This window comes from Schistocerca serialis, chromosome 3, assembly GCF_023864345.2.
Source record: "Schistocerca serialis cubense isolate TAMUIC-IGC-003099 chromosome 3, iqSchSeri2.2, whole genome shotgun sequence".
In the NCBI taxonomy this organism is placed as follows: Eukaryota; Metazoa; Arthropoda; class Insecta; order Orthoptera; family Acrididae; genus Schistocerca; species Schistocerca serialis.
The window spans coordinates 362,779,601-362,801,711 of NC_064640.1; the positions used below are offsets into that span (position 1 = coordinate 362,779,601).

Consider the following 22,111-nt stretch of genomic DNA (forward strand, 5'->3'; position numbering starts at 1 on the left):
TTTCTGCTACTACCCACTGCACCGCTTACATTTGTGAATAGTGTGTGGAAAGAATGTGTGCCAATAAACCTATGTAATTTCTCATGGGCATTTTGGTAGTTGTGTGGGATGTTGTAATTGGTTGAAAAGGTGTTCCACAAACCGCTTCTTACGGGTGATGAATCCCATTTCCGTAAGATCTTTCAACAAATCTGCAACACTACCTAAAGGTTTTCTGCTGAGTAGTTGCTCTTCTAAACAGCATCCCATATGAGCAAATCAGTTTTGACTTTCCCTGATGTTGCTTCATGACAAATCAACACAATACCTACACAAAACAGTGCAGTTGGGATAGGTGTTTGCAATTGGATTGCATTTACACAGAAATGTAGAATACATGACCAGAAGTGACGTCAGGATACTTTAATGTCTGATCATTAGCTATTAAGCAACATCCTGACAAACTTAAGTGAAGCTGGATTCTTTTGTACTGGCAACAGAGATGGAAACCTTGTGTTTCCATTGTGACTGAGAGTTGAAAGATTGGGGAGAAATGCACAATACATTGGTTGAACATGCTATGTGGTTTTCCCAGTGTGTATTTGTGATTCTTGCAAAGGATCAAGATTTTGGGGATAATATTTCTGAGAACAAAAATGCAATAATTACTGCAAAGGATGTGTCTAATATTAAAACTTCATCAAACCTTCTGAAACATGAAAAAGTTGCAGCATTAGAATGCCATGCGACCGTGAGAGCTTTCGACAATGCTTGCCTGTGTAAAATTTGCTTCCAGGAAGAAATTCAGTGGTATTCCTTTTCACACCGGTATATTGCTGCTTGTGTTTAATCTGCATCTCACCTTTCTTCATCTGCTGTGTGTTGGAAATCTGTTTTCACCACAATAAGAGCATTTGTCATGAAAGCAGCAGTTTTGTAAGAAATACTATTATCTTGTTGTGAACATTTGTATCTTGTCAATATACATTCTGGAAAATAAATCGCTATAATTAAAATAAAGTCTTTTTTTTTTATTTTTTTTTTACCTGCATCAAACCACTTAGATCAACTCTTACTATGATAGCTAAGATTACACCATTATCTTAAAAAAAATTAAGGAATCATACTTTGTCAAAACGTAGCATTATCAGACAATACTACAGTTTCCAGAATGAGATTTTCACTCTGCAGCGGAGTGTGCGCTGATATGAAACTTCCTGGCAGATTAAAACAGAGACTCAAACTCGGGACCTTTGCCTTTTGCGGGCAAGTGCTCTACCAACTGAGCTACCCAAGCACGACTCGTGCCCCGTCCTCACAGGAGACGAGGTACTGGCAGAAGTAAGGACGGGGTGGGAGTCGTGCCCCGTCCTCACAGGAGACGAGGTACTGGCAGAAGTAAGGACGGGGTGGGAGTCGTGCTTGGGTAGCTCAGTTGGTAGAGCACTTGCCCGCAAAAGGCAGAGGTCCCGAGTTCGAGTCTCTGTTAGGAGTTAGAGTCTCAGTCCAGCACGCAGTTTTAATCTGCCAGGAAGTTTAATACCACAGTTTGTCAATGTGGACAGTCTTCCATAGGCTTAAAAACATCATTGTATTCTGTACATAGTATTTTTATGAAGACGTTTAGGCCTGCTCTACACAGTTTTGTATCATCACATGTTAACAAGTGCTTACAGAACAATATTTTCACTCTGGAGCAGTGTGTGTACTGATATGAAATTTCATGGCAAACTGTGCACCAGAATGGGCCTGAAACCTGGGACTTCTGCCTTTTGCGGTCAAGTGCTGTACCAACTTAAGTTAAGAGAGCATTACTCATGACCTGTTCTAACAGCTTTACTTTCACCAGTTCAGATTTCATTTGTTAAGAGGTGTTTTGCAACTTGAGAATAGTTCAGACTGATTCCAACTTGATAGTCCTCCCCACCCTCCAGACTGATGTGCGCTGTCATAATTGGTAGAGAGCAATTGGGTTTGCAATTGACTGTTTGTCTGTGAACCCACCCCATCAGTTCAGCTAGCCATCAAAGTGATGTTACTCTTCATATCTACGTTTGACTTGACCAGTTGTGGGCCACAATGTGTTAGTTTTGGCATTTCATCAGGCATTGAGTTTGAGGTGGTAATTGAAATAGATAATATAGTTCATCGTAGGAAGGTTTGGCCCACTCAATTAGATTGGAAATGCTTGTGTGACAGAGTATCAAACTACAAGAGCCAGTTAACCATCAAGTACAAGCGAGCCTAATAAAGACCAATATTTCGCCCAGCAGTAACTAAGGTGGTGGTGGCGGCAGTAGCTGGAGCAGCAGCCGCAGCTGCCACTGCTGCAGCTGTCTTAGCTCCTCAGTAGCAACAGTGTTTGACGGTGCAGTACTTACACTGTCGGATCAGGAGATGATGCATAGCATATTGTTAAAAAACAAGTGTCACAAACATCCAGGAGTTATACAATGTGATATGTTTTGCTGTTGGCCAAATACATAAAGTAACTGAAAATATGAGAAATGTATTCAGTGATACTGTGAGAAGTATACTGGAACATCACTTATGTGTGGTTCCCAAGTTGGATGATTGTGACTGCGTAGCAGTACATGGGCAAGATTACATACATGCTGAATTTGTATATAAACTATTATTTGACAAATATTGTCATACAGCAAACAGTTTTGATGAAAAAGGAAGAAAACGAGCATCTATCTACTGTGCTCTGTCTACCTATAGTGTTAACAATTTGCCTGTGAGTTGTGTGGAAATCTAGATTACACACCATATTCCATTACTCTGCTGGAGTATTGGCTACTCCTCATAAGCAAATGTCATTTCAAAGTTATGAGAATGGAAAACTTTTTCCAGTTCATAATGAGGTTGGTGCAGCAAGGAGTATGTGTGATATGAAGAAACAGTCTTGGTTGCAGTGTTAAATTTTATTATTTCCCAGTGACACCTTTCATCTTAATTTAGGTACCTTTGGATTCGCCTACAGAATAAATACAGAACTTCATGCCCCTTGTCAAAGCTTCCAAAACATTGCAGAATGCCCTATAAAATAGAATAAATCAGAAGATGGTCAAAAGGTATTTTTTTTTATATGTAACCTGTATTGTCCTTAAATTGACAATCCACATTGGAAATAACAAGGAAGCAGCAGACTACCTTATTGCAGCATGTGGCACAGTCCAGTACAAACCAAACAGGATAAGGCGTGTAGTAAAGCTTTATGTCATAAACGTGCGAGAGGCGTAGCGCATATTCTGGTTGCATACATCACACTGGATATGAAAATGTCCAAGGCTCCTAAGACCAGTGCACACAGCTCTCAGCAGAGGTCACCTGCAGGCTGTGAGCTAAGATAGTGTTGAATTGCTAAATCTTGTCATGACAAGACTGGTGTTCTAAAAATTACTGATAAAATGCTTACATTAATAGCCGGAATAATCGGGGTGAATAAAAGTTAAAAACTAAAGAATATAAAGAAAATTATACAATGGTATACTGGCAAAGCATAGAAGTACATAGAGGAGCTCCAAATACCAATCAGTCTTAAATATCCCACTTCCAGACTATAATGAAAGTTGTTTTAAAAAAAAATTTCATAGTGTCAAAATAATAATACACTTTGTTATTTCCAGCCAGCTGATCATTTAAGAGCTGCCTGTCTGTTTTCCCTGTGTGCTTAACGATTTCCATTTCGTCCAGGATTTTAAATTTTTTTGCTTTTTGAGCCTAGTGGAGGATTTTTAAATTTTGCAAAGTGGAATCTCGACGGCCACTGTACTCCAGGTGCTCTGCAGAAGCTGATTGTGTTTTATTTGGCCTTTTTTATGTAGTATGTGTTCTTAAAATCTGGCTTCCAGTGTTCTGCCACTTTGGCCAATGTACGCAGCATGACATTCGTCACATTCGAGTAAGTACACACCTGAGTTTAGATATTTATCTGTGGTCAGCTGCTCATTTCGTATGTACATATACTGAATATATGATGTTTTATTATATTTTATGTTAGAGTAGTTTTCTCTGGAGGCATCAGTATTCAGTATTTGTGCATTCAAAACTGAGCAGCCAACCACAGATAAGTGCATTCAAAACTGAGCAGCCAACCACAGATAAATACCTAAGCTCAAGTGTGTACTTGCTCAAATGTCACACTGTGTACATTGGCCAAACTGTCAGAACACTGAAAGCCAGATTTTAAGAACACCTATTAAATAAAAAAGCCAAATGAAACATAATTGGCCTTTGCAGAACACCTGATGTACAGTGGCCATTGTGCTTCCACATTGTAAAATTTAAAAATCCTCCACTATGTTCAAAAAGCAAAAATCTTAATGTCATGGAAGAAATGGAAATAACTAAGCACATAGGGAAAACAGACAGACAGCTGCTAAACAATTAGCTGGCTGGAAAGAACCAAGTGTGTTTTTATTTTGACACTATGTATTCATTATTTAATGTTAATAGCTAAATGCTGGATGCTATGTAAATGAATAGTTCCATCTATTACATTTTTGAAAAGGTAATTTTAAAAATAAGATTCTTAAAAATTAACTGATTTTTATTTTTTAGTTTCGACACTCAGTTGCTGCTCTATACCACATAGGGTAAGGTGTCCTACGTACGATACAAAATGTCTTTTCAGTTTTTAAAGAAAAAGAGTAGGTTACTCTGTGACACACAGCTGTGACAGGTGCTCTTGTGCTGATATAACTTTACATTTTCAATGAGAAGGCCCATTATGGTTTGAGGAATGAAAAATTTAAGGTTTATTGATTCTTCCTATGCACACTGTAACACACAGCTGTCTTTGGCACAATTGCACTGATGTAGGACCCAACTTTCTTTTTAAAAAGAAGCTTCATTATTGTCTGGAAGTGGGATATTTAAGAATGATTCTTTCTACAACTTTTGCACTGGGAGGGGGTCATCTATGCAGAACACAGTGGGGTGTGTGTGTGTGTGTGTGTGTGTGTGTGTGTGTGTGTGTGTGTGTGTGTTTACACTTACTTACACACACACACAGTAGCGACAGATAGCTAGAATGGCACAATCTCATGCATTGAGAGCAGCAGTGTAGATTTTGATTTTAGGGAGATTAGAGTATGCACAATGTTGTTAGCTATACTACTACTTGGGACTCTCAAAACTAATATTTGCAGCTACCCCATATACTCTTATGCTTTCCCATTATAGCAATGTGTATAATTTTTTATATACCTTAGTCTTTAATTTTTACTCACCCTTATTGTTCTGGCTATTAATGTAAGCATTTTCTCAGGAACTTTTACAATACCAGTCATCTACAATAACTGGCATGATTTGTTTTTATGAAAAGATTTAGCAATTGAACGCTATCATAGCTTACAGTCTGCAGGTGCCATCTGCCGAGAGCTGTGTGCACTACACTGTTTTGTCTGCCTATAGTTTTAATTATTTGTTGTGGAAGTCAGTTAAACAAACTCTTATAGTTTTGTACTTCTATAAAACAATGTATTCTCAGATGTTTACTGTGAGGGATGCACAAATGTGAATAGGTAAGGATGTTTTCTTTGGGGTGTGGGGCAGGGGGCGGGGGGTGTAAATCGGTTGTGTCCTTACCTAAGAAACCTAGATGTTAAGATAAGACCCAGATGAGGATGGACAGTTTATTAGTTTGATACATCTTGGGATTCACTAAACAGCTCCCATTGTTATCCACAAGATGGCAAATCTTACAAGAGTCGCCATATATTAAAATGTACTACAGTATTACTGGACAAGGAAAATTGGAAAGTGTTGGAGCTAGTGGGAGAGATAGAAAAAAATGTTCAGATTAATTAGTGGTGGCCATACTACAATATCATCCCTCGTGTTCATTTTGAAAAGATTTTACAAAATTGGCTTCAGTTTTTTTTTAAGCATGAGGGCCTTCAATTGAGACCCACTGGAGAGTGTTGTTTTGTGAGACAGTATAGTGCTTCAAACACCAACCCAACCTGCTTTCAGTTCAAAGCAGCACTGAAAATATTTACAATCAATAGCATATCCTTACCTATAAATTCATTAGGTAAATGTGAGGATGATAGAGGCACATCATTAAGCAATTCAAGACAATTTATTGGAGCTCGTAATGACAGCTTCATCTCCATACAAGACAACTGCATAATTGATGAAAATGTGTTATTCAGTGTCATTCCTGATAATGCAGCTGGTGGTGGTGGTGGTGGTGGTGAGGTGGCTGATGTCAGGAATGACAGACACACATTGGAATATGTAGCAGGTTACATTGTGCTGAACATGGGTTGGACACCTCAAACCACCTGTGATGCGTGTAAAATGACTGTTTCATCAATAGTCACAGAGAATCATATATTTAAAAGTTTCAGAGCATTTGATACCTTAAACACGCAATTACTGTATGCAAGTGACAGGCTAATATCCTTTTTAACAAACGTTTGCATTCAGTTGCATGCATTTTTAGATAAATATGGACAACAGGAACAATTGGAAGATAAATTGTATTCACTCTTTAGATATCCAGGGAGGGATAACATTTTGTAAAGTTCACTTTTCTGAACAGTATATATTAAGAAAATGTGTACCATTTTTATTTACAAGTATGTCAGATTGGAAACACACAATGTGTAATAAAAGAATTAATGTGGCTACGGAGAAGTAGAATAAAATGTTTAAAGCTGTTTGACAGTTCAGACATAAATTCTACATTGAGCTTTAAAAAATAAAACAGTGGTACCTAATTTTTGTTCTCACATAATTGCTTTTATCCCCATTTCGTATCTGTGGTACTCTTCTCTTAATCTTGATGTTGAGTCTGCTTTTGTGTTGAAGCATTGGCAGCTCTTATAGGATGTAGGAATATTTTAAAAGAAGTCAGTGATTAATAGTGCAAGATTCCTGAAGTATACCTTCAGTTGTGACAAATTTTAGATAATGAGTAGCCACCCACTTCTGTGGATGGCATAGTAGCTAACATGGAATAGATTGTACCTTTTTTGTGTAACATACTAATTCTAATCATTCAAATGAAAATTATGTGTGAAGTGTTTGGCGTACCTCTTTCGGTTCAGCGTATTTTGGTTACATGTGTCTTATATACTGACATCAGGGCCGTGCTCGGATTGGCTGGAGATATGCCTACAATCTGCACAGATACTGACATCAGCATTACATCGGTTCTGAAATTTTGCGAATTGTCGGGCCTCATCCATAAAGTGTCGGCGAGGGGAGGGGAGGGGAGGGGAGGCGGATTTTAAAGCATTATTGTAAACTACTCCGCATTTGGGGATAGCGTCCGTCTCTCTCTCCCCCTCCTCCCACCCTCTCCCACACCCCACACACGAATGGCATGTTAACTTTGTCGGGGCGCTGATGCCGATGATGTTGAGCGCCTCGCATCCAAAATCACCAAGTACATAGACGTGTAAGTTACTCGTGTTGGCAGCTGTTCGCAATTCAAATTCTGTAATATTTACTTCTTCTTCTTTAGTGAAAAACCTTGTTTAGTAACTCGTTTTGAGTGGCACTGTCATCAGTAAAATTAGCACTGCTATTGTACAGTGTTTGGTTTTCAGACAGCTAGGATTTCGCTCTGGCTTCCTCCTGGCATGGAAGACACTAGGCTTCCCAACAGGTGAATTATGTTGCACTGGATGAGTGTCAGTTCTGTGGAAGACAGCACCTTAAACCTGTTGGTTAGAGGATATGGGTGTAGTATCCAGAATTCTCCCTGGCCTCTGCATCCCCTGTTCAGATGCCTGTATCTACGTTGTTCTTCAGAAAAGTATGTGGAAAAAACTGATCTTTCGTGCATGGGTTGGAGTAATAGCACATCTTGACCTCTGTGGCGTTCACTAACCATTTTAAAACAGATTCCTTTCATATGAAAATTGCAGTGTCTCTCTCTCTCTCTCTCTCTCCCTCCCTCTCTCTCTCTCTCTCTCTCTCTCTCTCTCTCTCTCTCTCTCTCTCCCCCTCCCCCTCCCCCTCCCCTCCCCTCCCCTCCCCCCTCTCCCCCCTCTCCCCCCTCTCCCCCTCCCTCCCCCCTCCCAGTAAATTGCCTCCAGTATCGTGAAAGGAACTGCCTTGCTCTAGTAATTTTTCATTTGCAGAATAAGTGTGGAGAGTTAGGACAGTTACTTCGGCCTATGCCCTGTTTAGGGCCAAGGAGGTATTAATAAATAATCACTACTCGTATGGAATAGGTTATTGAAATATGCTCGACCTCTATAATATTGTCTGGCTGCGTGATTCTCATTCATGGATCATCGTAATCTCCTGTAATGCTTGTACAATCGGACACAAAAGCGAGAAAATACAAAGAGTAAGAAAAATGATGCACTTGTTTGCTAAAAGTTTCGATAATGTCAGCCTTCCACCCCGCCCCTCCCTCCCAACACACATCCATTAAGGGAATCGTGAGGCTAATTGTTTTCCGTCAAGAAGACGTACAGAGAACAGATTATGGCACAGTGTGTCATTTCGTTACAGGTCGCCATCGTGCTGCGGAGTCTGTTGTTAGTTTGGATGCAATCAAAGTGCTCAATGTTTGGGAATATAAGGTGTTGTCGTTTAAACTGACTTTCTTGCTGCTGAGAGGGGATGAAGTTACCCTTATCCTTCTCCATAAGACTCCGTAAAATGATCAGAGTTACCAAATGTTACTGGATTCCATAAGGTTTCATAAACCCTGCAAGTGTTTGGGAAGCCATCAAGGATATTTGTGGCAGATGTAAGGATTGCCTGTACCAGCTTCACTAAAGCAGGATTTCTCCAGACAACACACTGGATATGGTGTTGGACTGTGCACCGGAACCCAGCATTCCGTCACCTTTCCACCTTGGAATCTGGTTGGAGCTTCTTTTCTAACAACAAATTGTTAAAGTACCAATTTCGCATTCTTGCTCGGGAAATAGATCCATGTTGACGTCCTCAGTTTCCGAGCAGAATGCAAGAAATACAATCTGGCTTTGGTAGACTGAGACTTTAGGATTAAAATAACATTGGTCTCCTTTCACACGCCCTTGAAGCACCACATATAGTAAATTGGCTATCGTAATGTTGCCGCCACTAGCCGAGCAGTAAAAATCTTTGTGCCGATGTTCAGCTGGCGTTAAGCAAGTACTGAACCCCTTCCAGTCTGATTTGTAGACGTCAATCGTCGATAATGTATCCTACTGGATGACAGACTGTCTTGCGCAAGGAAAACCTCGTACATTTTCTTCGATGTAGAGAAACTGTATGATATTGCTTCGGCCAGGGGGTCGTAATGGTGTTAATTTACTATCCAAAATCTGGTCTCCATTACAGTGGTCGTTGCTTGTGGGCGATTTTACTCTCTTCTGCTCCTGTTTCGGCCTTACCATGGCTACTCACTCAGGCAGTCAGGCGATTTGAGCAGTGGGCAGATTTTAAATTCTCACTATAGAAGTTTTATCATTGTGCATTTTATCGCTCTTGGCATTTTAACGTATCTGTATTCTTAATTAGGTAAACAGTTCCCACTTAAAAATCGATGACTTTTCACTCCCTTAATATTGATGTCTTACGTGGTTATCCATACGTAAATATTTTAAGGAACAAAGACCTAAAGGCATTGACATGAAAATGCTTTAGTCATGTCATGGACAACATATCAAGCACAACTGCTACAGTTCTATAAAAGTTAGGAAGAAACCCAACTTGATTACGTATTCTCAGAAGTCAAGACCAGCCCAATATATAGCCGTATGTTTAGGCTGGTGAGTCACCACTCCCATATGGCGGCTGCTGTGCGTGGTATGTGAGTGAAAGGGTCAAGTTCGTCAACATACGACAACGAATATGACATTTGTAGAAACGTTGCGAACTTTCAACGATGACAGGTCCCCAAAAACCCAGGATCTTTGTATTGACTCCTCATGGTTCTTAAACCGTAGAGCCGATTGTAGACATTAGTGACTGGTATGACACCTCGCTGCACAACTGAGCGTCTCTGTTGGTAGTGCTGACACACTTGCCCACCAGTTAGGTACTCAAAGGGTTCCTGGCCTCCTAACAGAATACCATGAAGAGCAACGTAGGACTATCTGTGCAATGAAGGATGCACTGGGCAGGAAACAGTACGTGGATGATGGGGAGCAGGACGTTGGGTCTGGCGTCGAACAGTAGAGTGATACCATTGAGGTGGCGTAAGGCTGTCGGGTTGCACGGAGATTTTGTTGAAAAATAGAATTTTGTAGCCAAATGATAGGAGAGTAATATGGCATGTTTGAATCCTGAATATGAACAACATGCTTTCAGAAGAAGAAAAATGTGTTGCATTAATTATTGAACACCACTCTACATGAAAATACATGGAAACTTCTAAAACTGAAAATTAGCAGACTAGTCAGTAGCTGGTTCAGTAAAACCGTTTTCACGCGGGACGCGTAATTCATCGTGAAGCACGCCAGACATGTTTCCCATCGTGTTTGGCGCACACTTAGAAATGAGCTGGTGCATCACACGAAACTTGCTCCTCATAGTGATTTGCAACAGCAGCGCTCTTCAGCGGCAATTGTCGGCTGTATCTGGCACGCGTATCACACTTTCCCAATATTTGATTCCAGCAAATCACACCTAAAACAGATGCATTTTCAAGTGATCCTCAATATACACGTTCCTTGAAACAGGGTAGGCAGGGTATTCAAGAATTCAGCGCCCAAATTAACGGGGATGATACAGGAGAAAAAAACAAATATATTTTATAAAGCAACCATTTGTCGGAAACCCATATTGTGTAAGCACTGAGCATGCGTAGATAGTACATGAGTGGAGCGGAGAAGTCAGTGTGTCTAACGTTGTTACACTAAATATTAGTTTGAGGTATGTAGTATGTTGTGATGTCATGCTCTTTGACTCTGATTCGGCAAACGGTGGGTAGGACTAGTGCCTGCATGGCAATTGGACTGTTATCTTGAAACACTACACATGTGGAGAACTGCAAGGAATGCACTTTGTGGCACGGCTGAAGTAATAGTCGAAGAGCCCGACGAATGAACCGCGAATATTTCCCTGCACGCAGATGTCCACATTATCGCACATTTACTGCAATCGAAACTCGAGTGGGAAAATACTGGCACATTGATGGTAAGCAGGGCTAATGCGGAGAGACTACGGGCAGTGCGTACACTTAACATTGAGGCAGAAGTGCTTTACACATTGAGAGCAATCCAGAGACAAGTAAACGAACAATTGCTGCTGTGCTCGGTATTCACCATAGTTTAATATTGGGTATTTTGTGTGAACAGCTGCTTCATTCTTTTTGTCCTATGAGACTACAGGACATAGGACCAAATTAATATCCTCGTTTTCCTGAAGTTGTGTTGACAAATAAGGCTTAATTTACTCGGGAAGGCATTTACACTAGTCACAATTCGCATGTATGGTCGGATGAAAACGCACGTATTGCAGTTGTGCGTGGTTATCAGAGACGTTTTGCAGTAAACATGTGGGCTGGTGTCGTGGGCGACAACTTACGTGGGCCTTGCACGTTGTCTGCTTGACTCAGATGGCCAACATAGTGTGTGTTCTTGGAAGTTCACCTGCCGACGTTATTCGAGGAGGTACCTTTATACAAGGTGCACATTAATAAAACCGACAAACTGCAGGGACAGATTCGTGACTTGAAGTGGAGGAAAAAAAGGTATTGTAAACATGTGTCTGGAAATGCATCGTTGCCACGGTAGATGGCGCTGGCGAATGAAAGTTCCTTTGACCACGTTCTGTGTCTGTAGCCCACAGATGACGATTGCCCACAGTGATTGTGCCATTTCTGGTAAAGGTTGCTCCGCCGGTAAAGAGGCCTGATGACAGAAATCCCGTAATTGTGATAGCCTGGTCCAAAAACCATCGACAAAATCCTTCCCGTAGAGGCAAATATGCTCCTGATAAATCTTGCACTCGTTGCAGGTGATAGTAGCGGTTGTCATGCAGGATACACGTTATCGTACCTTGACTTACACCATGTTCGCGGGCCACTTGCCTTGAGTTTGTACTACGAATATCCTGTAGAACCCGGTCATCCTGATCTATTGTACGCTAAGTCCGCCACCTCCCTGCACGTTCGTCTGTCTGAAAGAACCCATGATCTCACAAACGCTCAAAAAGGACTTGTAATTTTGTGTGATGTGGTTGGTGTCTGTGAGGGTACTTGTTTTGGTATAGCCGTGCTGCCTCTCGGCCGTTTCAATCTGCTTAGCCGTACGCAAACAACGTCTCGGCTTCTTCCGACATAAATACCGGACCATTCTGCTGCTTTACAGTATGCTGCGTCAATCTTACAGCTTGCAACAAAATGGTCCAAATGGCTCTGAGCACTATGGGACTCAACTGCTGTGGTCATAAGTCCCCTAGAACTTAGAACTACTTAAACCTAACTAACCTAAGGACATCACACACATCCATGCCTGAGGCAGGATTCGAAACTGCGACCGTAGCGGTCGTGCGGTTCCAGACTGTAGCGCCTTTAACCGCTCGGCCACTTCGGCCGGCGACAGCCTGCAACACACAAGGAACACACGGCACGTTGTCAGAGGTAGTTTCATTTGTCGGCGCCATCTATCTTGGCAACGACTCGTTTTCCGCACACGTTTTTCCTCCATTTCGAGTCAACAGTCCGTCCCTGCAGTTTGTTCATCCTGTATATCGGGAGAAGGATATGGTATCAGCATGATAGGGCCCCAGTGCACTTCGCAAAACTGGTCCTTGCAGTAATAACCAGTACTTTTGGCAATTGGAGGATCGGCCGGGAGGGACCTGTGCATTGGCTTGCGAGATCCCCAGACATCACCCCATTAGACTTCTTTCTCTGGGGCTACATGAAATCCGATGGGTATTCTACCCCAGATAATTCGGAAGCGGAATTGGTTGAAAGAATTCTTGCAGCAGCCGCACAAATACAAAATATACCGCACATTTTTCAACGAACGCGAGACTCCCTGATACGTCGATACCGGCTGTGCGCTGAAGCTATTGGTGCTCATTTTGAGCACTTATTGTAATCTAATAGTGATCAGAAGAAAAAAGCGGTGAGAAACATTTAACACCGTTTTATTCTCAGTCACACACAATAACTTCCTGCATAGTCAGTATTCCAACAATATACGTTTCCCACACCCTATGGTTACTTCTCGACATATATTTGTTTTTGTCTTCATCATCTTTGTTAGTTTGTGCACAGAATTTTTGGACACCCTGTATTTGTAGGACGTAAGGTGTTACATAAAACCCACCAAATTAGAGCTTCACCTGCAAATGACGTAATCACTTATGGCGTCACTAAGTTCTGCTTGTGATGTAGAAAGCTATGTTGTACCTCTTTTGGCCACGTTCCTCTCCAAGAAGCAAAAGTCTGTCGTGTCTTATTCAGTCTTTGGAATGCTGTGAAACGTGAAATTCCACTCCGCGAATTCACGAAAGTAGACCAGCTCGACGTACACGAATGCTTTCACGTCTCGTGTGAGGATATCCTTACAGCACTCGAACTCTTGAGGTGCGGCTGCACTGGTCACGAATCACGGGTGATGGCGGCCCACTTGGCACCGCAGACGCTGCTAAGGAACTGCTCCCCATAGTTTTCAACGGGACAGTCACCACGTTTACGCGAGGCTTCCGAAACAGGATTTCGTAAAGTGGTTTCCCTACCGCTTCTGATAGCTAATGTAAACACTGCTCGTAGAGCCTGAATATGCGTTTCTAGCTGCCGGATTTCCTCTCCCACAATCATTTTCCATTCCCATGTAAGAACCGTCGTGTTACGTCTTTTTAGCAAAAAGATTCGGCTTATGTGGACGGAGTGACTTTGTACAGCGAAGAAGAATTACACTACAGGCCATTAAAATTGCTACACCAAGAAGAAATGCAGATGATAAACGGGTATTCATTGGACAAATATATTATACTAGAACTGACATGTGATTACATTTTCACGCAATTTGGGAGCATAGATCCTGAGAAATCAGTACCCGGAACAACCACCTCTGGCCATAATAACGGCTTTGATACGCCTGGACATTGAGTCAAACAGAGCTTGGATGGCGTGTACAGGTACAGCTGCCCATGCCGCTTCTACACGATACCATAGTTCATCAAGAGTAGTGACTGGCGTATTGTGACGAGCCAGTTATCCGCCCACCATTGGCCAGACGTTTTCAATTGGTGAGAGATCTGGAGAATGTGCTGGCCAGGGCAGCAGTTGAATATTTTCTGTATCCAGAAAGGCCCGTACAGGACCTGCAACATGCGGTCGTGCATTACCCTGCTGAAATGTAGGATTTCGCAGGGATCAAATGAAGGGTAGAGCCACTGGTCGTAACACATGTGAAATGTAGCGTCCACTGTTCAAAGTGCCGTCAATGCGAACAGGAAGTGACCGAGACGTGTAACCAATGACACCCCATACCATCACGCCGGGTGATACGCCAGTATGGCGATGACGAATACACGCTTCCAATGTGCATTCACTGCGATGTCGCCAAACACGGATGCGACCATCATGATGCTGTAAGCAGAACCTGGATTCATCCGAAAAAATGACGTTTTACCATTCGTGCACCCAGGTTCGTCGTTGAGTACACCATCACAGGCGCTCCTGTCTGTTCAAATGGTTCCCTAGATTAGTTAGGTTTAAGTAGTTCTAAGTTCTAGGGGACTGATGACCTCAGATGTTAAGTCCCATAGTGCTCAGAGCCATTTGAACCATTTTTATGCATAAACTTTTATTTAATTTTCAGTGTTCTAAGGCCGTTTACTAACTTTTATTACAACAAATATTATGCGACTGTTATTTCTATAGGCAAATTAAAAACTTAATCAAGCGCCTTCGAACTTGTTCATATTTGGTTAACAACGAACGAGAAATTGCTTCTCGTGAAGAAGCTATTAAAGTACTTCGCCAATTTTCGGCGCACATATTTACGAAAATGTTGCGTTACGAATAATTTGTATCCAAATAATCGGAAGAAAGAATTTTTTCAAAATGTTAACGGGCTTTGTTTTTCTTTAGAAACTCTGGAGAGTCCTTAGGCATGGGGGCAAATTGGATTCATTCGATGTAATACAAGTAGATGCTGACGATTAATCGTACATTACCCTCATATTGTGGCGTATTGTAACTCATCGTATTTTTTAATAAAGTTATTTACACCTCTATTTATCGATGTTTGGCTTGGGCTTTGCAGGCCTGTCCCACGTCCTTGAAACCTGTGTATGGAGATCGAAGCGTATAATAGTTGTTGTGGTAATAAAAATTAGCAAGCAACCAAATAAGATCGGGAATTTAATAAAAATTTATGCAAACATACGTGTCTTTTCATTATATTACCTTTTAAATGTAATATACATGGAAATAATATGGTCGGCTTGAAAAAATAGAAATGGAAAAAATATGAGCGGGATTCGCTCCACCTACTACGGAGCTTGAACCACATGACCGCCGCCAGCTCTTGATCAGGGTCGCAACGTGCCTGTACATCACTGACGCGTAAAACTTCTCGTGCGATTATCACGAAATCGTCTAAGTAGTGCGCCTAACATTTACACATTATGAGCTCCTAATGGTGTACTAAAAGTGTGCAAAGTTAGAACTAAATCTTTGCTTCGAACGTCGTGACTTTCCATTGTCGATAAAAATTATTACAAATAAATCATCTTGTTAACTAGTAAAGAAATTCCCAAAGAAGATGATGTGTATTTATTTACAAGCAACACAATATATGTGTAGTTTGTAAATTATTCCATGTAATCTAAAACCATAGGTGTAGTCTCACTTCATTCGTTTCTGTTCCTCTAATCTTACCTTCTGTAATTCAGCGATAAATAGTGTCCTTATATGAGTTTCTTGGTAAGATATATATATGTATATGTATATATATATATATATATATAATTTTTTTCATTATTCTTGAGTATCTCAGCTATTTTATAACGATAACACCCATACAAAGAAATTTGTCTACTGATAAATGAACAAATAAATTTAATGCAAGAGACGCCTTGTTCTCATTTGAAGCGCTGATTATGCGGAAAATTTTAATTTATATGTTTATTCTTGTAATTGGTGCCAGGGAGACAAGTGCACCTTTCGTAATGATGTAGCTGCTGGCACTTGTGAACCGTGGCTTGTTGTGCGCAAGCCCACGCGCATGCGCATTGTGAGCGTGCGGCACCCATTACTCGTACTATCCATTTTGACAACGTGATGGCGAGTCCGCTGCCGCGATCGATTTGTCTACTAACAGAAGCTTGTCACGATCGAATAACACGTCCTCCAGGTAGGATCGAGTTTCTTATCGTACATTATATTCTCCACCACACAGCAGTGATACGCAAGATTTATTTCCACGTGTTAATGGCGCACGTCAACAGGGCTCGTTCCCCCTTTTCTAATTTTCACGTCACTAATCATGACTGCGCAAGGACAAATAATTAATTCCATCAGCTGATGACGCTCTGACCTGTACTCAGTGGGAATGTTACATCTACCGTGTGGATTTCCGCTTACGAAATAAGACAAATATTGAGGATGCTTAACCTGCTATCATCCTAAAGCCCAACGAATGAGTTGAGTTGAACAGTGTTCTTGGTTCGTGTTGACAAGGGTTTAAAAGAAAGCTGCTGATATCCTTGTGATTGCTATGTATCCGTGTGTATGGTTCGTTAAGTAAAACCTGCAATCACATGCATCTGTGAATGGGAATGATTCCGAGGAAATGCTTTGTTCATGTAATTTAATAGGCAAGAGAGTGTAGAGGTGGTTCAATTGAAATCGATGATGATGATGGTGATGGTGAAGGGACAGTGTTTGCGTTTTTGATAAGAACAACTGCCACCAACTAGCTCGTGTAATTCAGGTATAAGTTCCAGATACGAGATCTGTAATTGATTTGTGGGGTTTTCGTCGGAATTAGTTACTAGCACCCTCAGTGAAATTAACATTCTCTCTTATTTTCTTTGGTGAACAAGTCTTTCCCGTGTGCTACCTACTCACAAGAAATGTAATATAGACATCTGAGCCTAATCCTATCACCAATTGGTGATCTCCGTCATATATATATACGTTTTGATTATTGCCCGCTTTCTTCTTAAGTTGTGCGAAAAGCTAAATTTCAGCTTGTGGGCTACACACTTAACGGAGTTCTTCGGAAATAAATAAGTAACTTGGCAACCAGAAGCTGTCACCTGGGGATGTAAAAAGTACTAAAATGCATAGGAAATTCGGATTTAGTATACAAATCATTGTGCTAATAACACGCAATGCAAATTTTAGACTCGTACTATTTATTTTTCACATGAAGTAATAGTAAAACAAGTCGTCGTCCACTTCTCCCTCTCAAGTATTGGGACACTGATCATTTTCCTATAGATCGTACCCATGGATAAATTGTCAACATGGATCCACTATTTTTGGGAACGCGTGAGAGATGTTCCTGTATACAGACATTTTGACGTTGAAATCTGTGTGGACATTTAATATTGTGTAGGTTAGCAACAGACAGGGAAGGTTTTTTCCGTGGATCATTTACGAAATATCGGGCATGTCATTTTGATTGATAAAAGTAGTGAAAAAGGCACTGAAAACTAAAATCAAAATGTAAATTGCCAGTTTTGGTACATTTTACATAACAGTATGTGACATGTCAAATGTTTTATAAAGACATTCAGTATGTTTGAACACGTTTACAATTATATGGAAAAGTAGGGAACTTGGGTTGCATTGGACAAGGATGGGACAAGTAATAGAAGGTGCCCTTTTCAGTAGAACTTGTCCATCATTAACATTACTGACTAATGAAATCCACCTTAATTTCATCATGCACAATAATCATAAAGAATTACTGTACTGAACACGAAAAAATTGTTCCATTATACTGTCAAATATATCTGCATGACGAAACCTTCAGTTACCAATAGAGCAATCCGCTGTCTTCAAATAGTAAGTTATGCTGTAATTTACGTTCACTTTCACAGACAGTGACCTAGATTGCTACTTTATTCTTCTTCATACATAGGACTCACATCGTCGACTTGCTGCATATGCAGTTGCATCTGAAACAGAGAATATCAACAATTTCTCGAGTGATTTTTGTTTATGTGATCAGACATACTTATTTAATATTTTTAACTCTACCCTATAAAATACCTATCTACCTCCAATACCTTGTACGCTGGCAGTGCGTTGTAAAGTATGTCACACATTTACTCACTCCTCACAGACGGACCCACGGTTGTGTGTATTGTAGCCACAACTCAGTTAATATATTTCCAGATCTCTTTGTATTTTTATATGTAATGCTAGGTACTGTAAGTACTCGTAATTTTCCGGTAATGGACTGCAGCGTTTCATGTCGAGCTCTGTGGCAAGATTTAAATAGACCTTTTCTGTACGGATCGAATCCACACTGCGGATTAACGGAGGAGGTCGGTATCCCACATCTCACTAGGTGAATACTGGGCTGGCACCCAAATCGCGCCCTATTTAGATGATCCACAAACACTTAGAATTTTTTCTCTCCCTTTCACAAGAATAACACCACACGCAGACAGTTGGAGTACACACACTACGTCCCGTGGGGTAATGGTGTGGTTACAGGAAGGGCAGCCAGCCACCCTTTAAGTGAACTATGTTAAGTCCGTAACCAACCATGCCGACCCTGAACCGATGCGGGGCAAAGGTAGAAAAAAAAGAAGATTCAAATCGGAAGACAGTGGGCTTGGCTTTTGCTGTTTTACAGCGTTGTTCAGCCGTATATACGCTTAATATTATTGTCATTACAACGTTAAAATTGTTTTCCAAACCTAGTTTCTTTTTTCTTGGATGAAATTTTATCTTCAACATGTCAATAAACGCCATGTTTCCCAAATGAAACTTTGTCTTCAGCGGGGTGCAGGCTGTTATTGAAACTTCCTGGCAGTAAAACTGTGTGTTGGACCAGGACTCGAACGTACGGTCTCGCCTTTCGTGGGCAGTATTCTTAGAGACTGAGCTACCCCAAGTTCGATTCACGACTCGTCTTCACAGCTTCAGTTCTGACAGTACGTGCGCAGACTGATTTGTCTACGCAAGACATCGTACAGTACGCCACGAAAGGAGACTGATTGGGAGACTGCTGAAACGGAAAAAGTTATGTTTTCTATTATTGCTTCAACGAAATGCGGATGCCAGACTCCATCTGAACTGTTGCACTACGGACTAGCATGGAACCACCAGAGTTCTTTTGGTGCTTGTGCTATTGCATTGTATTCTCAGCGAGACTGGATGTCTACCATCAGGGCCAAACATGTTTAGCTTCATTTCATCACCAAGAAGGACCCATTCCCAGAAGCCTGCATTATGGTTGGCTCTGAGCACTATGGGACTCAACTGCTGAGGTCATTAGTCCCCTAGAACTTAGAACTAGTTAAACCTAACTAACCTAAGGACATCACAAACATCCATGCCCGAGGCAGGATTCGAACCTGCGACCGTAGCGGTCCTGCGGTTCCAGACTGCAGCGCCTTTAACCGCACGGCCATTTCGGCCGGCTCCTGCATTATGCAATTAGTATTTGTGATAGTTACCTTTTTAGTCATCCGCGCTTGATTCGCTCTTGATGTGTACGCATCCATACCTGATACCATTAGTAATTTAGCAGCTACTTACAGATCACTGATTTTGGACTCGTTTTTGACGGACTGCAGAATACGCCACCTACCTCATTCAGAGACTGTGGCCATACAAACTTGTATTATTTAGTGTTTCTGTTGCTGAAAAGCGCAATTACGTCACACACACACACACACACACACACACACACACACACACACACACTCTCACACTCACTTGAATGTAGCCACCTGACAATCCGCGATGCTATTCCAATGGATTAGCATTTGCTCCGTTTTACGTATATCCGGTTCATTACGGCCCATTTCGTGGCGCGCTGTATCAGCTCTCCCGTGGACAGTAGTAGTCTGAGCGTTGATTTCCATTAATTACTCAAGTAACTGGTGTGGCAGTAATATTCCAAATCAGGACAGACAAGCGTAGTGTAAGCAGTCTCTTCAGTAGATTTGTTGTACCTTGTAAGTGTTTATCAACAAAACAGAGTTTTTGTTTGGCCTTCCTCACGCGTTCTGCGTGTTGGTTCCGATTTACGTTGTTTGCAGTTTTAATCCCAGATCCTTAGTTAAGTCGACAATCATAAAATTTGCGTGATTAAATGGTTAACCGCAGTTTAGTGGATTTTTTGAATACTCATGTGGAGGACGACACTCTTTATTGTTTCGGGTCAATTTATTGTAGCATCTAAGTTTTTCAGTGTGTACTCGTGTTGACTTTATTTATTTTTAAATATTTAAGTGTCAAAGCACATTCCACACTCATAAGAGGCGTGGCTGTAAAATGGGTCCATCTTAATCGAGAGTAACTTCAGAAAGAGGTACTGGAGGAAGAAAGGCTTCGAGGCGGATCGTGGGTCGAGCTTGCAAGCTCAGTCGGCAGAGCGCTTGTCCGCGAAAGCCAAAGGTCCCGAGTTTGAGTCTCAGTCCGGCACACTGTTTAAATCCAGGAAGTTTCCGTGAGTAACTTCGCTAAAATCTCGACTCTAAGACTGGTTTCATCGTCTTGCTCTTTAAACTAAGCTTGGCTTTGTTGTCATCGATACATAGGAAATTCTTTCGGGTAGAAAACTTGTAAATGAGTCGAAGTTCCACAGTTTGAAATGTGCGTTGAGTGTTACGGCGCAACCTACTGCGTTGATTCTGCGTGATGCTTGGGCTCGGGTCACAAGGGCTCTGGCCCACGAAACGATTACGACAAATATAAACAAAACACAACTTTCTACTTCTTAATTACCCTCTGTCAACGTCATACGCGGTTATTGCAATACAGTGAGTCGTCGTGTGAACATCAGCATTCGAGGTTGTAACCTGTGGAGGGATAGAGAACTGGACATAGTATACGACGGAAGTCACAACCAGAGTTGAAGTACATTCCAACAGTGGCGTTAATAAAATGTTTGTCATCTTACCGTGCGGTCACGTAGAACGGATAATATTTCGCGAAAATAGTCCTGTCATCATTCTAGATTTATTCAACGATGGAAAAAAGAACAAGGAAGAACACGGTAAAGGTGGCATTTTTCCACTATTGCTGCATTTAATTAGACCTAAGTAAATGCCGATACAGCCAAAGTGGAACAATGTCTCCTTCGTGTATGTGGTACTACTATAAAGAAGATTATGCAATGCTGAAATAATTTACGAATTATGGCTGTGACTACGTTATCCACATAACTAGGAAACTGCCGTGGCAGTATAACTAGAATTTGCGGTGTCCATGGAGAATCGTATTTACAAATTGTGTGTTGTAATAAAGTTTTGTGCCGTACACTGGCACAATTTCCGATTAACCGTACCACTTAACACGCGTGGAATTTGTAATGGACGGCTATCGGAGTGACCGCGGCTAGGATTAAGAGTCTGACTACTACTCCCCACATATTTCCGCGGAAACACAACGTGTGTGAAGTGAATCAATCCATTACCAGACAATATAGAAACACCTGGATCCACAAAAAATAGAGACAATTATACATTGTATTGTCCATTCCTATAACACCTGTTAAAAAGCCTTCTATTTAAACCACACGGCAGAAAACGTCATTTTAAATAGCTAGTCTTGTGGAAAAGGATTTGCGAAAGAAGAATATGTTCATTCACGCAATCGTGTCAACACAATTACGCAGCACCCATATAAATCACGGAACGTAATTTTCATTGCCGGTACTTCTAAAAACATTTAGCCTACGTAGCTGATGGCTGACTACCATGCAGAGAGTTTTCCTCAGTGGAACGACTGGAACGGGGTGCACTCAGCCTCGTGAGGCCAGCTGAGGAGCTACTCGACCGATTGGTAGCGGTTCCAAGGTCAGACAAGGTTGGAGCGTTGTGCTGACCACATGACCCTCCATACCGCATTCAGGGACGCCATTGGAGAAGTATGACACGATGGTCGATTGGGCCCGATTGCCCCGTCTAGGCCCAGAAAGCCGAACTTAGTGTTACTACTTCTAAAATCTGACTGTCATCTGTAATGGTGGAATGTTGCTGTGTCATTTAAATGTTCAGTAAGCTACAC

The 22,111-nt window shown here is 41.4% G+C and overlaps 1 protein-coding gene across 1 annotated transcript in view; it reads left to right on the top strand.

The window, feature by feature from the left end:
* LOC126470173 (uncharacterized) overlaps window positions 1-22,111 on the top strand; it is a 271,424-nt gene that overhangs the window by 129,023 nt on the left and 120,290 nt on the right. The window lies entirely within an intron of this gene.